The 13,105-nt window shown below is 38.6% G+C and overlaps 1 pseudogene; it reads left to right on the top strand.

Moving 5' to 3' along the window:
- The first annotated feature begins 6,877 nt into the window (after nucleotides 1–6,877).
- On the top strand, nucleotides 6,878–7,377 carry LOC106975125 (60S ribosomal protein L21-like; annotated as a pseudogene).
- The last annotated feature ends 5,728 nt before the right edge of the window (nucleotides 7,378–13,105 follow it).

The raw sequence follows: 13,105 nt of genomic DNA on the forward strand, positions 1-13,105 counted from the left end.
GGTTTGGAAAATATAGGCTAGCTAACTAACTCATTATTGTAAATAGAAAGTGCAAGTAAGGTATATCAGCTCTTTGAAACATAAGCCACTGAAAACAGAGTTGCTTCCCTTAGAATCAAATGTAGGAGGTATGTTTAGATAGAAGTCCTCTCCTTTTCGTGATATTTAAGAAAACATGGAATTGTGAAGTGTCTTAGAAAATCCCTTTTAGAGTAAAATGTGGACCAGTCCCTTTCTACAGCAGCAGCCAGCAAATCAAAACCAATCTATTCCCTGTGATTTTACGTTTTAATTCCTAGGAATATTATATGAGCTGGGCCCCGGCTTCTAACGCACTTAGTCACCTGAGTCACAAATAGTAATACCTGCAGAGAGTGGTAAAATAAACCTAATGAGCCCTTACATTAGTGTCAGAGTCTCTGTTGAAGTCATGCATCTGAAATTACTCAAACGAAGGAGAAAGAGGAGACACACAGGGCACAACAGGTTGTTGCCGCGAGCGAAGGTGTCGTCTGGGCGCGAGGATGCGGCCAGCGCTCCATCAATGCCCACCCTGCTAAAACACTGAACGAAAATGACTGATCTACAATTTGCATTCTCTTTTCAGTCCATCAGCAGAACATTATTAAAACCAGTCAGCCAAAACCCATTAGAACAGCACTCACGTAGGAAACAATGCCCAGGTCTGCTTGTTCTCCATTTTTATGCACTGCTACAGGACTATAAATATTCATCGTAATGTAACTGAAAATTATTGAAGTGAGAAAAAAGAGAAACAGGGAAGCCATTTGCTTCAATTCATAAACAGCATCTGTTGGGAAGTTATTCATAGATTGCTTCAGGGCCTGCTGAGCAGCAAGCCCACGGAAAAGGATGCCATTGCAAGCAAATTGGCGCAAACTGCATGGAGATGCTATTACACATGATTCACTGACAGCCAGGGAGAATGATCAGGCACTGGGTTGTTTTATGTGTTCTTTTATCACTGGGACACAGGACTACCCTCCAGCCAAAGTCTCACACAGTTCAAATTAGAAGAGCAACCTTCTAAGTGTATTAAGGCCTAACCAGTAGCTAGAGAAAGTTAGAATAACCAGCCAGACTCCTGGTGAGAGAGCTTGTTCATCAGCCCACACCTTAGGCACCCTCACATCCTGCCCGTACAACCTGGCAGATGTGAATGTCCTGGTAATACTGTGTCCATCAGAAATTAAACATTCGAGGAAAAAGTTTCTAGAAGGTTGAAACGAAATTTCTGGCTGGGATGTCCTGAAAGAAATGTAACGGAACGCTCACCACTTACCAAACCAAGGTTAAGAAGAAACATTGGCAAGGAATGCTTGCCGACCTGGCGTTAGTGGTGAAGTTGTATTTCATCAAAAACTGGATTTACGGCTTCCTAGTCAAAGCACCAGATTCAGTGCAGAGAAAATAAACACAGCAAGAGCTTTCAGAGGTGAAGTGATCATGAATAAAATGGGTGGGTTGATTTAGTAAGTGTTTACGCTTGTATATTGATTTATGTTTTTGTGGTAAAAAGGGATCTTCAAGACTCAGAAAGAAAATATGTATTTCAGATTTGGGGTGGGTTTTTTTTTTTTTTTTGGCAATGTTGAATGTCATCCATTTCAGGCTGAGCCCACTGATCAATCTTAATATCACTAAAGGAGAGAGAACCAGACATGATGTGTCCCCTAAAAGGAGGCAATGAGAAAAAGTTCTCCCCTTCCCCATGAAAGACCCTTGTGGTTGCATGTAGTCTCCCCTCCCCCCACAGAGAGAGAGAGAGAGAGAGAGAGAGAGAAACCTAAATCAGATCAAGCGCTTAGATCCAATTATGCTCTATAGAAAACAGACAGGGGACAGGAGAACCCATTACCAACACTATAGAAGTAAAATCAGCAAAATTCAGACTGTGGAAAACTTAAGACTTCAGCGACCTGGTTTCCCCAACAAATAAGTTGCAAAGAAAATAAAGAAGGTGGGGGACAAAGAGAGAACCTATAGATTAAGAGAGATTTAAGAGATGTATCAACTAAATACAATTGTCTGGATCCTGATTTGGATAGGATCTGTATACCCTCCCCCTACCCCCCAAAAACCTCTATGTACTCAGGCAAATTTGAATCTTAGTGGTTAGTTGATAGTTTTAAGGAATTATTCTTGGTATTTTTTTTTTTTTTGTATTGTGGTTGCATTTTTAAAGAGTTTCCATCTTTTAGAGACACATTTGAAGAACGGGCTTCAAAATAACCCATCTGGGGATGGAAGGAGCAGGTGGGATCCAGATAAAACAAGAATTTGCATGGTTTGATAATTACTGAAGCCAGGTATTGGGAACATGGGAGTCGGTTAGCAAATTCTCACTTCTCTTGAAAATTTTTTATCAAAAGTTCTTATAACCTCATAGTTATCTTATCCACTATTTTGCCTAAATTGGCTTACACTGGCTCATGAGAGTTGATTGTTAAATTTTCAGAAATTTTCCAGCCTGTTGTTAAACCATCAGTGGCTAGAAATCAGCCAGAGTGGATGTGTTTCCATCACAGAATTTAACCGTACTGTAATTAAGGCTCCCCTCCGCCTCCCTGCCCCCCACCCCCACCCCTGCCCACCACCCAAAGAATTGATTGGAAAATATTAATCACCACACCACTGGTCATGACCCTGAAGCCCAATGCACAAAACTCTATATACAAGTTGGATATTTTGTCAATTAGTACAAGATGCTGCCTTTTCAGCTTAGGTCTCTCTCTGTTCTCCCTTCCCATGTTTTGTTGCCTCAGATCCCAAGGTGTGGCAATCCATGGGCCCACCCTGGAACATTCCACCTGGGCTTCAATCATTCCTTCCTGTGGTAAGTCTTTACTATTTCTCCTTCTCTCAAAATGTATCCAGGGTGTGGCCCTTTTCTCTCAGGACTAATCTGACAGAGAACAGAGCTCAGATGATGAGGTTAACAGATTCTGAATAAGAAGGAGGAAGCCTGAATCCTTCAGAAATAATTTTCTCTGGAAATTTCTGACCTTTTGACAGCCTTCATATTCTTGGGTAACTCTATACCTCCAAAACACCTTTATACAAATAGGTTCATTTACTTATAAATATTCTTGGTATTTTTTAAGTGACTGCTTATTATATAGAAGATGAACCCTCATTAGAACATTGTCTCATTAAATCCTCAGAATAAAAATATGAGCTAACACAGAAGCTAGAATTTTGTTCCTCTGACAAGTAAGGGCATAAATCATCATCATCATCATCTTCATCATCATCATCATCATCATCATCATGGAAGTCAAGTGTCTTATCTAAGGTCACCTGGCTAGTTAGAGACAAACTCAAGACAAAACCTAAGAGTATTTCCTATCATGAATCAAGAATCTTTCCACAAACCACCAACCCACCAAAGCACCCAACCCATTGTTTGGGTGAACAAGCAGATTTTCCTGCCCTCTCCAAAGGCAGGTTTGTGTTAACTATGTGGACGACAAAGAAAAGGAATCCCAAAGGCATTTTTTTTTCTTTTTCACATACATGAGCATGAAGGCTACTAGTTATTTAAGTCTAATCTAGAAGCATTTATTAAGAGCCTGCAAGAGAATGGAACACCCGCTACAAGGTACCAAAAACAAAAACATCCTACATTAAAAAAAAAAAAAAAAGGGAACGGCGGCTCCCTCAATTTTTAGCTAGCTGTATTGCCAAAAGGGTGTGTTTTGTTTGAAATACTGTGATTTGCAAAATTATGTGTTTGTCATTACTGGTTTCTTCCTGCATTTCAACAGAAGCCATGTCAACATTGCCCAGAACTATTTAGGAGGCTAGGCTGTTGTCCCATTAACATCTAAATTTACTGCATTTGTGTCCTTTTCAAACGAGATGGGTAAGACAAACAACCCCATCAACTCTTGTCGTTTCCTTCTGCTTTTCTATGACTATTAATTGTAACTCAAATCCTGCAATCGAGAAAATGGCTGAGCATGGGGAGGGGTGGGACGTACAAAATGTGATCTCCTCACTAACACTGAATAAAGACATATTCTGTCCCTGTGTGTTCTTGGCAGAAATTTGAGGAGAAATTAACTGCTCCTAATTGCTCATCAATTCCATTATCTCTTTTTATTTGTGCATTTGTCTCTTATTGACCAACTGCTATATGCCAGGGGCTGTGTAAGAACTTGGGATATGATAGTGAAAGTCCTTGGTCCCAAGTTGCTCACTGGGTTGTGAAAAATAGACATATAAGTAAAGGCACAAGGACATTAGAGCATTCAGAGTGCTAAACACTGAAGAGTTCAATGGGCACACAAAGGGGTAAATGGAGTTCGATGGGCACACCTTCAGCCTGGGGTAAAAAGAAATATTCTTAGAGATGGGGGCATCTAAGCCAACATGAGAAATACAAAGAGAGTTGTTCTAATGAATAACTGAACTGGGAGAAGACACTTCAGACAATGGGAACAACATAGGCTGAATTTGGGAAGACCCAACCCTGAGATGCTCTGATGCAGTAAATCTGAAATGAAACCCAGGACAATGTATTGTTAACAAGCACCCCAAGAAATATTAATGCAAGTGATTAAAAACGTTTAAAGAAAGTCAGAAGCAACATGGTAGTTTGAAACAGTTTGCATGTGGTCATCCTAGAAATTTTGGAAATATGTTCAGGAATCTGCACAGGACCTTTCTTGGCACCATTTACATAACTAAATCAAGTCATGTTGATTATGTATCTGCTGTGTGGAAGCATGGGAGCATAATGGGGTAGCTCTCAAGGTAGACCAAGGAGAGAGAAGTTCCAAATGAGTGGTACACACAAGAAATATACCACAAGAAGGGTAACATTAAAGAAAGGCTTTCTGGGCTGCACGATGCTGAACTAGGGCTTGTGGAAAGGGTACAATACAGAATAAGAGGGCACAAGCCATTCCTGTAATAGAGATTTGTAATTTCAAAGTCCGCATCGAATCAACGTTTAGCTACTTGTTAGTTGTGACATTCAGCAAGTTGTATGACTTTGTTTCAGTTGCTTCATGTGTAAAATGGAAATGATAATTATTTCAACTGGGCAAGACTGATGTGAAAAACATATGATGTGATCTATCAAGTAAAATACATATGGGTTCTGGTACATAGTAAGTGCTTAGTAAATATCTACTGAACAAAAAATGAAAACTAATTGTTATTTCTTTTCTCTCTGTGGTTCCTAACCTCAAAAAATATTTTTCTAAGCAATGACCTTATATTTAGCAATAATCTCTAAGAAACCTTATATGTTATTACAGAACCATGGCTCTCTTCAAGGGACTTTATGAGATCATTTGATTCCAGCTCTATATTTTACAGTAGGAGAGTATGGTGAAAAGGATACAGATTTTGGGATTAGACTACCTAAGTTTGAATTGTTGCTCACTATTTACTAGCTCTGTAACCTTGAACATGTTTCTCGAACTCTTTTAGGCTTGGTTTATACAATAAAACGATGAATGTCTAACTCTTAGGATTATAAAGAAGCCTATGGATTCATTCACTCAACAATGTGTGAACCGAGTACAGTTGACCCTAAACAATGTAAGGGTTAGGGGTGCTAACACCCCGTAGAGTTGAAAATCCATGTATAACTTTTGACTCCCCTAAAACAACTACTAATAGCCTGCTACTGACTACAAGCCCTACTGGTCACATAAACAGTGCATTGACACATAGTTTTTGTTATATGTGTTACATACTGGATTCTTACAATAAAGAGAGAAAAAAGAAAGTGTTATTAAGTAAATCCTAAGGAAAAGAAAATACACTTACTATACTGTATTTATTGGAAAAAAAAAATCCACATGTGGACCTTCACAGTTCAAACTCATGTTGTTCATGGTTCAACTTTATTTACCAAATGTGAGAAACTGGTCCAGGATCTGAAAATTAGCAGTGAACAAAAATGAGAGACCCCTACCTTCCTCAACCTTATACATAAAAGATAGCTATATTATTTCTCTAGAGATATATAATAAGTTTCTATAAACCTGGCTTAAAACAAAATTTATTTTCTCACCCTGGAGACTAGAACACTGAAGTAAAGGTATCTTAGGACCATGCTCCCACCAAAATCTCTAGAGAAGAATCTTTCCTTGCTTCTTCTAGCTCCTGGGAATCGTCATGTTCCTTGGCTTACAGACCCATCACTCCAATCTCTGCCTCCATTGTCACATGGCATTCTCCTAATGTGTATGAGTTCAAATTTCTCTCATCTTATAAGGACACCAGTCATTACATTTAGGGCCCATTCTAATCCACTATGACCTTATCTTAACTTTATTACATTTGAAAAGACCCTATTGTAAGATCACATTAACATGTCCCAGGGGTTAGGATATCAACTGATCTTTTCGGGGGACACAATTCAATCCACAACAGTAGTTAATGAACAACTTGGCCACATAATTTTTGGCAGGCCATCCTAGGATCAAGCTTCCAGGAAGCCCTCAGTAAATGATAGCTAATATGGGGTGACATATTTTGGTCACATTTTTTCAGGTAAGTTCGGTGAATTTTGCATTGTTCATCAAAGATCAGAAAACTAATACAATGGAATTAGAAATCTGATAAAATAAATCCAAAGAAGGGTCTCTATAAACAGCAGTGTCTCCCAAAATTGGTTATTCACATGCCTTACGGCTTCTAAAAAATTTTAGGTATTAAGAGGACAATCTTTACTTTTAATAATTATGTATTTAACATGCATTAGAAGAAATATTACTAGCACTTAAAACCCACGATTTCACAAATAACATTTCTTTCAAGGTGTTTTATACAGAGCTGTCATTTAAAACAGTTAGGTGTTTGCCTTTCAGCCAGAATTGCCATCTTGCAATTCGCCAAAATGACCAACACGAAGGGTAAGAGGAGAGGCACCCCTCTCTCCAGGCCTTTTATAAAACATGGAGTTGTTTCTTGGGCCATGTTCATGGGAATCTACAGGAAAGATGATACCGTAGACAAAGGGATGGGCACTGTTCAGAAAGGAATGCCCTACACATGTAACCATGGCAAAACTGGAAGAGTCTACACTGTTACCCAGCATGCTTTTGGCATTGTTGTAAACAAACAAGTTAAGGGCAAGATTCTTGCCAAGAGAACTAATGTACATATTGAGCATATTAAGCACTGAAAGAACGAAGACAGCTTTGTGAAATGTGTGATGGAAAATGATCAGAAGAAGAAGGAAGCCAAAGAGAAAGGTACTTGGGTTCGACAGGAGCACCAGCTTGTCCCACCCAGAGAAGCACACTTTGTTAGAACCAATGCCAACGGGTCTGAGCTGCTGCAATCCATTTCCTATGAACTCATGGCATGGTAAGTGTTAAAATAAATAAAATAGCTCAGGACTGTGAAAATAAACAATTAGGCACTTGAGTGAATCAATTCATTAAAAAAATGACAGAAGAGTTGGTAAGTGGCTGTAGCGAAAAATACTGCAGTGGTACTTGGGTGACTCAAGTTTCAGACATGTCCTACTCCCACATGATGCTTCTTTCTTCATTCTGTCAAACCAACTAGCATCGATGGCTGTATGTCTTCACATGGATCCAATTTGCAGAATGCAAATATTGGGACTTTCCCAGTTGGGGCATTGGACGTAAAGATGCAGTTTCTATCTTTATGTCACCTGCATTCATTTATTTATTTATTTATTTATTTATTTATTTATTTATTTATTTATTTTTACTTATTTAATATAAATTTATTGTCAAGTTGGCTTCCATACAACACTCAGTGCTCATCCCAACAAGGGCCCTCCTCAATGCCCGTCACCCACTTTCCCCTCTCGCCCAACCCCCATCAACCCTCAGTTTGTTCTCTGTATTTAAGAGTCTCTTACGGTTTGCCTCCTTCCCTCTCTGTAATTTTTTTCCTCCTTCCCTTCCCCCATGGGCTTCTGTTAAGTTTTTCAAGAGCCACATATGAGTGCAAACGTATGGTATCTGTCTTTCTCTGACTGACTTATGTTTACTTAGCAAAATATCCTCTAACCATCAACACCCAAGAGGAGAAAGCAGGCAACAACCTCTTTGACCTCAGCTGCAGCAGTTTCTTACTGGACACATCTCCAAAGGCAAAGGAATTAAAAGCAAAAAATGAACAAGTGGGATCTCATCAGGAAAAAAAGCTTCTGCACTGCAAAGGAAACCATCAACAAAACTAAAAGGCAACTGACAGAATGGGAAAGATATTTGCAAATGATGTCGGATAAAGGGCTATCCAGCTGCCTTTAAATTGATGATCACTTCTCTCAAATCCACATCTTAAATACGTCTGAAGCTCAGTATCAAAGCTTAATGATTAAACTACAATAATCAAGACTGTGTGGTAATGGCATAAGGATATACATGTAAATGAAAGGGACAGAATTAGGAATCCAGAAGACCTCCCACATTTATTGTCAAATGACTTTCAACAAGGGTGTCAAGATAATTCAATTGGGAAAGAATAGTCTTTTCAACAAATGGTACTGGGGCAATTGAATGTCCACATGCAAAAGAATGAAGCTGGACATCACTTCATCTCATATACAAAAATTAACTCCTCATATATAAGAAAAGAGTATGTTATCGTGTGTGTGTGTGTGTGTGTGTGTGTGTGTGTGTGTTCACAAAAATATTTTATTCCATTCTGGAGGTTGTCTTTTTTCTTTCTTGATGGTATCCTTTGCTATGTTTTCTCCCCACCTTTTGTTGCTTGTACTTTAGGTATCATATCTAAAGAACCATTGCCTAATACAAGGTCATGAAGATTTACACCTGTGTTTTCCTCCAAGTTTTAGTTCTTGCATTTAGGTTTTTGATCTGTTTTTAGTGAAATTTTAAATATAGCATTCTCTCCATTTTGATTTATCTCAGAGGCTCTTAATTTCTCAATTTTTTTGAGATATTTATTTTGATGGAAATTTTGAGATTATGGTTTTGATGGATTTTAATAAGCTTGACAGTCTTTTTCTCTGGACACAATGAATATATCACCACACTGTTTCTAGCCTACATGGCTTCTGAGGAGAAATCAGTGATTAACCTTATCGATAATCCCTTTAAATGATGAGTCACTCTTCTCTTGCTGCCTTCAAGATTCTCTGTTTGTGTCTACCTTTCAACAATTTATGTTTTACCTAGGTGTGAATCTCTTTGAGGGTATCCTACTTGGATATCCTACTTGGAGCTTATTGAACTTCCTGGATGTGTAGATAAATGTTTTTCATTAAATTTGGAAGTTTTAGCCATTATTTCTTCAGCTACTGTTTCCACTTTCATCACTCCTTGTGGAATTCCCATTGTGTGTATATTAATATACTTGAATGTCCCTTGGGTCTCGAAGGCTCTGTTTACTTTTCTTTCTTCCTTTTCGTTTCTGTTCCCCAGACTGGATAACCTCAGTTGTCCTATCTTTAAATTCAATGATTCTTTCTTCCACCTGTTCAATTCTTCTACTGAGCCCTTGTAATGAATTTTTAAATTTCAGTTATTGTACTCTTCGAATCCAGAATTTCTACCTGGTTCTTTCTTTATATCCTCTATATCTTTATTGGTAGTCCCTATTTGGTGAGAAGTTATTCTTCTATTTTCTTTACTTTCACAAGCATGGTTTCCTTCAGTTTTTTGAACTTATATAAAATAGCCAGTTTAAAATGTTTATCTACTTAGTCTGGCATGTGGGGCTCCTTAGGGAGTTTAATCAATAGATTCTTTCTTTGAGCTATACCTTTTTTGAGTGTTTGAGCTATACCTTTTTTTTTTCTTTTTTTTTTTTTTTTTACAAGTGCACTCCTTAATCCCCATCAACAGTTGAACCCCACCCACCTCACCTCTGGTGAATCAGTTTGTTCTCTCTAGTTAAGAGGCATCTTGGCTTGCCCTTCTTTTCCCTTTGTTTGCTTATTTTGTTTCTTAAATTCTACATATGAGTGAAATCTTATGGGTTTTGTCTTTTTCAGACAGAGTGATTTCACTTAGCATAATGCTCTCTGGCTCCACCCATGTTTTTCTAAGTGGCAAAGTTTCATTCTTTTTCATGGCTGAGTAATATTGCACTATATATATACATCTTCTTTATCCATTCATCAGTGGAGCTGAGCTATATTGGAGTTGATGAGCTAGACATTCTTATTTCTTTGCATGTCTCATAATTTTTGTTGAAAACTTGACATTAAAATAATGTATTGTAGAAACTCTGAAAACCATCATCTCCCCCCCCCCCCCAGGACTTGTTATTGTTGCTGATCATTGTTTATCCAGTAATGTTTCTGAACTAATTCTGTAAAATCTGCATTCTTTTCCTTATTTGGCCATCAAATTTCTGCTTAGTTTAGGGATTGCTAACTTGGAAACCAAGAGGCATCCTAGTCTTTGCTAGGGACCTCCATGTGCGTGTTGGGTCACATTTTAATACTCAGTCAGCCACTTGACAACTTTACCTTAGTCTTTACTTCATGCTTTGCAAGGAACATCAAGACTGGCCAGAGGTTAGAGGTTAGGACATGTAACGTAGGTCTTTTGTAAGCATTCATGCTGCCCTGGGAATGTGCACAGCCATACCTATGTGCTTGTCTTCCTAAATTCTCAGAAATATGGGAGAGTTTTCCAAAGCCTTAATAGACTCCTCATTTCCCAGTTCTTTCTATTAAGTTTTTTTTTGGGGGGGGGGGTGTAGCCTATTGTTTGCTGCAACCATCATCCAGTGCCTCAGGCAACCACAAAATTAAACAATCACCCCTACAGATTTTTGACAAATATCTCAGGAAAAAGTCGTCAATAGGGCTTTCTTCAGTGGGTGAGCTGTAAGTCAGGTCAAAGAAAGCCAGCTTCATAACTGGGGTCATCCTAGGAACTATCAAACAGGTGAAATAATGCTAATTCTCTAGGAATGTGGCTGTGAGGCAACTCCGACCATATTCTGTCTCCTTATTCTCTCAAAATTGTGGTCTGCTGGTTTTCAGTGTTACTGTGGAGCTGTAGAGAGGGAGATGGGAGGGGAGCAAGTTAAAATATAACAAAGCTCACTCTTCTTAGGAAGATTTACCTGTTTTTCTTCAACGAAAATTCTCCAGATTGCTGCAAGCCTTTGTTAGCTTTTAAAATTTTGAAAAACTTTATTTGGACAATGCTGTCCGGTTTTCTCACTGCTTTTATAAAGAAAACTTTCAAAAGTCCTTATTCATTTTCAATGACATCCCCTCTGTCCTTCTTTCTTTGTCTATAAGTGCAAGGTTGGCTTCTAACCAGCACTATGCTAAGTTGTTCCTCTTTTTTTTTTTTTTTTTTTTAATTCTGCCCCTTCTTTTTACTCTGGAAAATACAAAGTATCATAGTTGGGTAGAGACACCGGTGTCAGATTTGTTAAGTTTTGAGAAGATGAGGATCATTGAAGGGTAATGATCCTTGAGGATCATTTTTATTAATTTTGTCCCATCCCAGATGGTGATTACTCCACTTAACCGTGTTGTTATTTACACTAAAATAAAGCTGTCTACTAAAGCACATACATTAAATGACATCCATGTCCTGATGATGAGAAGAATATACATAATGAGACCATCACAGAAGCTAAAGCTGAAGAATACAGGTTGAGTGCTTCCTTTCCAATCACATCAAGAAACATGGTTCCTCAGACTATCTTCACCTCACCAATAACCCACCTTTCAACTTTTACCCCATTCCCCTTCACCTGGGAGTCCTTTTTCCAAAGAAACATCATTACTGTTATTGTTTTAATCAACTGGTGAATGTTACTAAATACAGGAAATAGTCAAATATCAAAGCTCCGCTGAGATCTTAATGCTGGGCAGTTAGCTAGGTTCACTCACTCGCTCAGTGACTCATTCTTTCACCTTATCTGACAAAGTTGAATATTATTACCTGTTACGAAACTTTGAGGTCCTCGGTGCAAACTCACATTGTGAATTTTGAGTAACAAAGACCAATACTTTTACACAAACTGCAGAGACTTTTACAAATGTTTTCTCGAAAATGAAACAGCCCGTGATTCATAAGCGCAAAAGTAGAATTCACCAGCTGTTTCATATGCCCTTTCCCATCAGGCTTGACCTTTTCTTCACTGCTTCCCCAAATTCCAAATTCTTTCCTGCCTGAGGGGAAGAAAAGCATTTTCTCCTGCCAGCGACAGACAAGATGCTGCAGAAGCAACAGCTGGCCAGAAGTGATTCTACCTTCCCGCGGAGCAAGCCAAGTCAGAGACATGGATCATTATGTTTCTAGGTGAAAATCCCAGACTGGTAATTCTTTGGGCTTTTTTTAACTTCTTTTATTTGATGAACATTTAGCATGCCATCTCTCTATGCTCAAAGGTGTAACATTTATGTAACATAACCAGAAATACATCTGACCAAATAGAATGAAAATTATTTCGGCTGAGGCCACAACATCAATATTAATACGAAACCCATGCCACAGTCCCTTAGTGCCATTAACCCATAAAAACATACACAAATTAAGGATGGTTATGGTTCTGAGGTCTCACTGGCAGTTGGAAAATGGGAATTTGTGTTGTAGCCTAAGAAATATTCCTTAAGTGGATACCTAGTGTTCCAAATTTGACCAGTTTTTGGTCACTTTAAAGAATTTATTTACCACTTATTACCTCAGTATCTATGATTCAGAAACTTTCAGTATTTGGGTCTTTTTCACCTTAAGGCTAAAATGTGAACAAAATTCATTTGTTGTTGTTGTTTTTATTTTTTAAAATTTTTTACTGCTTATTTATTTTTGAGAAAGAGACAGAGGGTGAGCAAGGGAGGAGTAGAGAGAGAGGGAGACACAGAATCTGAAGCAGGCTCCAGGCTCTGAGCTGTCAGCATAGGCCCGACATGGGACTTGAACCCATGAACCGTGAGACCATGGCCTCAGCCGAGGTCAGATGCTTAACCCACTGAACCACCCAGGCGCTCCTCATTGTTTCTTTTTTAAACCATTGTGTTAAGTGAGGGCCCCTAACCACTATCCCAACCAGGGAGCAGCTCCAGAATTTCCCGACTGCTCAGTGAGGCTAGTTTGACCTGCTGAAGACAAAGCCACCAGTACAAGTGGTGAGCTCTCCACTG

Source organism: Acinonyx jubatus, chromosome A2 (assembly GCF_027475565.1).
Source record: "Acinonyx jubatus isolate Ajub_Pintada_27869175 chromosome A2, VMU_Ajub_asm_v1.0, whole genome shotgun sequence".
In the NCBI taxonomy this organism is placed as follows: Eukaryota; Metazoa; Chordata; class Mammalia; order Carnivora; family Felidae; genus Acinonyx; species Acinonyx jubatus.